Genomic DNA, 4,987 nt, shown 5'->3' on the forward strand with positions numbered 1-4,987 from the left:
ATTCATTATTTCCAGGAATAGGTGGTCATTATTACAATTAGTTCTTGGAAATCATTATCATTATCTCCTCCTTCATCTCCTCCCACTTGGCATTAGTCCCACGGTCTCTGGTGGTCGTCCGGGGGTCGTCGGGAGGAAGGTCTTCATCAGCTTGACCTTTGAGTTTGGCACATATTGCTAGGTCATGAGTCCAGCTGCATCTAGTTTTTCTTCCTTGTTTTACGCTACCTAAGCTAAAATAATGCCCTAAGTTCTACCCTTTTCACGCTTAATAAACTAAGACAATTCCTTATTAATCAACCTTTCTCTTCTTGTTTATTCAGGTGCTCTCTACCTGACTATCCCCTATCCTACTCTTTGCTTTGACTATTCGATTCTTGTTATCAACCATTGAACTCAAGTGGGTAGAGATGAGGAAGGTTTGCGGGGTGACCCTTAAAGGAAGGAGGATGAGGAGGAACTGCCTTTCCCTCTGGGCTGTGCCGCTGGAGCCCAGAGCCACCACTGGGATACTCTGCTCCCGTCCCACAGACCTTCTCCCTGCCTCGGGGCAATAAAGCAGAGTCTTAACGATCTCAGACTAATAAACCTTGGCCTTTAGGGTGCTCTCAGCTTTTATCGGGCTAATAAGAGTCCTGACTTACACGGGGGGAAGAGGTAAACAGAGCTTTAATGAACCCGAGAGGTTCATAATGTGTCAGGGTCCGTGGAGGAAAGCTCTGACTGCCTCTGGGCAAGTGTCAGAGTGTTCCTGGGAGCTCTTCTGGGCACACCTGGGCTTGGTGACCTGAGAGAAACCACTGCGGGGTGTGAGGGCAGCGAGAGCTCTGCGGCCTGAGCCTCATCTTCCTTTCCTCTGACCAAAACTGGGACCTTCCCTCCCTTCCCCGTGGGTTGTGCTCCAGCTCATCCTCACCATCCCCAACACGCCCCAGGGGTTTGGGTTTGGCTGGGAATTACCATCACCAGTTTTATGGCTGATAGAGTTGGGGATGAAACCTGGAGGAGGAGGGAGGGAGATGCTGAGTATAGACAGGCACAAACGTCATTCTTTTCTAGAAACTGTTTATTTAAAATTTAAAACCATATTACTTCATACAGCAAACTGTGCACTTTGATATATCACAGTGTCTTAAAAAGGAAAATAATCGGAATTTGTCCCTTTTTTTCTTTTTTTTTTTTTATTTTTTGGAAACTGTATTTACATCAGCCTAGAATGATCAGCAAGTAACACAGTTACTATGAAACCAAAATCGTTACAAAATGTTTACAAAAAACTATATTCATAGAAATTCTGCATGTCCACAAGGAAAAATCCCCTGAATGTCACAGAGACCATTTTTTCCTTTTCCCACTCTTTTCATTTTTTTTTTTTAAATTTTTCAGTTTTTTGTCTTTTTCTGAGAAACATGTCAGGGTAAGGTACAGAGCAGAGGCTGCCGACGCTGGTGCCTGGAACACTCCTGCCCTGGTAGCCCTGAGCACCCCCAGGGCTGTCATGCCCTGTGGTCACTGGTGTTGGGGTGATCCCCAGGGTCCCCTGGCTGTGACCTCCCCAGAGCCCAGGGGAGCAGTGCCCCGAGCTGGAGCTGGTTCCCCTTCGCATACTCCGTCTCTCGGTGGGTCTGTCCCCTCAGCATCAGACCCAAACTCCAAACAGAAATCCAGCCCAGAACAGCTGTGGCTGTCCCTGCTCTGTTTCACAGGAGAGCTGGAGGGAAAAAGCAAGTGCTAACAGGATGGTGAGCGGAGGTGACAACAGTTTCGATACAGTTTAATATCCCAAACCTGCATTTTCTGTATTTTCTCCTCACTTTTCCGGTCCCTCTGCCCAAGCGAAGAAAGGAACTGATTCAAAGAGCGTTGGAAGTCAGATGATTTCTAAGACACGAGTTGTCACTGGTCCCAGCCGGGTCTCAGAGCAGCTTGCAGAAGGCTGTGAGGCTTTGTCCCCGGGTCTGTCCCTCCCCAGGTCTCCAGTGCTGGGCTCAGAGCTGGGCTGGGTGCTGGGCTCGCTGCTCCTCCCTGGCACCGACACACATGGCTTGGGGCTCTGGGACGAGGGGCAGTGGGGCAGAGGAGACGAGGGGATGCTCTGGCTCTGTGGGGCAGAGGAGTTTTGGGGATGCTCTGGCTCTGCGGGGCAGAGGAGACGAGGGAAGGCTCTGACTCTGTGGGGATGCTCTGGCTCTGCGGGGCAGAGGAGACGAGGGGATGCTCTGGCTCTGCGGGGCAGAGGAGACGAGGGGATGCTCTGGCTCTGCGGGGCAGAGGAGACGAGGGGATGCTCTGGCTCTGTGGGGCGGCGGAGGTTTGGGGAGGCTCTGGCTCTGCGGGGCAGTGGAGTTTTGGGGATGCTCTGGCTCTGTGGGGCAGAGGAGATGAGGGAAGGCTCTGGCTCTGCGGGGCAGGGCTGGATTCCCCTCCTGGGAGAGCTGCCCCTGGGTCCTGCAGGGAGGCTGAGACCATCCACGGCCCCTCGGTCACAGTGAGTGGGGCAGGGCGAGGGGCAGTGGTCCCTGCTGGGCCGAGGTCCTGGCAGCTCCCTGGTGTTCAGGGTGGTGCAGAACGTTTCTTTGTTGTGGGATGTCCAGTGTTTTAGTGATTTCAACATAAATCCATGATGTCGATGCAGGAATTTGGCTGCTCTTCGTGGCTGATTTTGGGGTGTAGGGAGGGAAGGAAGAGGTTAGTCTGCAGGGTTTGGTCTGGCTGGCAGTGACACCAGTAGTTCCAGATGCTCACTTGTCACTGGGACGTCTGTGGGTAAAATCAACTCCAAGAGGAGCAAATGGGGTTTGTGGTAACAGTAATACTCGTTTCTTCTAAAAGATCTGCCAGGAAGCAAAATGAATGCTGCTTTCTGTGGTGTTTTATACCCTCTGAGCATTTAAAGCCTGTTTTGGGCTCTGCTTTAATTGTAAAACCTCTTTCTAAGAGCTTAGAAATCTGCAAGGAAAACAATATCTACTACTCTGATAAGCCTAAGGATTTGCAGAGGAACACGGAAAGCATGTCACTAGCTCGGGGGGCTGACCCACACCAGTCTGTCCTCTGCTCTGGGCATTTGACCAGCAAACTATTAAACTCTGACCCACCCTGCGCCGGCAGCTTTCCCCCTAATTCCTCATGTTTGTGTGAGAAGGTGAAAATGAAGGTAAATTCTTTGCATATCTTTAGTTGAGTCAAAGTATGACAAATCACCTGGTTTTGTCTGGGGTCGCTCTGTTGCTTCTTTACATCTCGGGAAAAGCAAACCAAGGACAAACTGTTGAGTGCTGGGGCAGGGGAGGAGCTCTCCCCCCTCGAGCTAATTTGCTAATTCTGCTCAGCTCAGACGACCTTCCCAGCTGAGCACAGAGAGGAACAGGTGGGCAAACATCAGCTACAAACAGGTTTGTTCCTTCGGGCGAGGATGAACTTTCCAGACCAGCCGTGCAGCTTGGAGAGGGCAAACTGGGCCAGTTTGGCTGTTGGTTCCTGCGGTGGCACTTGGGGCACAGGGTTAGGCTCCAGGGCACAGAGCTGGGGCAGCTTGGGCAGCTCAGCTCCATCCTGCCCTGCCTGTCCCCACACTGCTGGTCCTGTGGCAGGTCCCTGTCCCCCTCCCCGTGCAGGGGAAGGAGGTTGCTGTTTTCTACACCCCCAGAGTTCTATCAGAGTTTTCAAGCACCTTTGCATCCCTGTGCCACATTCTGGGTTACAACAGGCAGAGGCATTTCCACTTGTTTGATTCTGTGCGTGAATCCACAGTGTCCTGCTGGTCACCTGCACAGGTCCCTGGCAGGGATGGAGCTGAGGGATGTTACTCGGGTGTTGGTTTAGGTCAGCAGAGGGGTCTTTGGTAATTCTGCCTATGTTCATCTGCAGGACCAAAATTCTGGGTGAAGCAACCAGAAAATCAGACAGTTCATGGGAGATTTCTTAAAAACATTTTAGTGTGTGTTTGCTTAGCTCCCGTGGAGAGGCTGCCCGAGGGGTGACAGTTCGTGGCCACAGCAGGAGGGACACCAGGCTTGGCTCTCGCTGTGCTGCCCAACCTGGGCCAGCCCTGGCCCTGCAGGCTCAGACTCATCTCTCGGGTCCGTGGGGCCAAGGAGAGCATTTAGTCCTAAACCAGACACACAGTCCCTCCTGGTCTTGAGCTGAGCCCAGTGCTGCCCATGGATCCTGCTGCTCCCTGCACTTCTCTGCAGGAGAGACTGAGCTTTGTGGGAAGAGTGGAGGAGGAGCTGAGGGCCTGGAGATGTCCCCTGGGCTTGGGCCAGGGCTGGGCACAGGGAGTGCGTGTGGTGTCACTCGGAGATGCAGTAGGTCCTGTGCACGCCGCACTGTCCGTCCCTGGCCAGGAGCTTGGTTCAGGCTCCCTCACCCCTCCCCATGCAGCTCTCCTGGGTCTGCTGAGGAACATGTATTGCCTTGTCCCACCACATTCCCATGTGGACGTCCAGCTCCGGATAGCTGCAGCCAGCACAGCCACGAGGTGAGTGAGGGGCCACCACAAGCTGCTTTGGGAGCAGGCACAGCCTCGAGCATCCTGGTGCTCCCAGACACCTCTCCCGTTCCCAGACCGTGTGTCCACAGTGTGCTGTGTGTGGGACAGGTGCTCCAGGCTGCGCCTGGCCCGGAGTTCCATTATTGCCGCGCTCGGCGCTCCTCGCCCGCTCGGGGCAGGTTGGCTCAGTTCTGCTTCACCTCCGCACGTGTTCGGCGTGTAAACATCAGACTCTGCGTGGTGGTTGGACTCCGTGAGGCCTGGAGGGTCGAAGCATTAAAAAAATCCAAATGGAGAGTAACAAAACCCAAAGCGAGAAGCCCCGAGCCCCACGTTACTGTCCGCGCTCGGAGGGTCTCGCCGCTCTGCGGTGGTGGATGCAGCTGGGTGCAAAGGCCTTGCTCTCGAAATGAACCAAACCAGGCTTTGTTTTTCTTTAGTTTTTCTTGGTTTTTAATCCTCTCTGCCCTAGCACAGAGTGCGTCCGGCCGT

The sequence above is a fragment of the Acanthisitta chloris genome, unplaced genomic scaffold, assembly GCF_000695815.1.
Source record: "Acanthisitta chloris isolate BGI_N310 unplaced genomic scaffold, ASM69581v1 scaffold3479, whole genome shotgun sequence".
NCBI classification, from domain to species: domain Eukaryota; kingdom Metazoa; phylum Chordata; class Aves; order Passeriformes; family Acanthisittidae; genus Acanthisitta; species Acanthisitta chloris.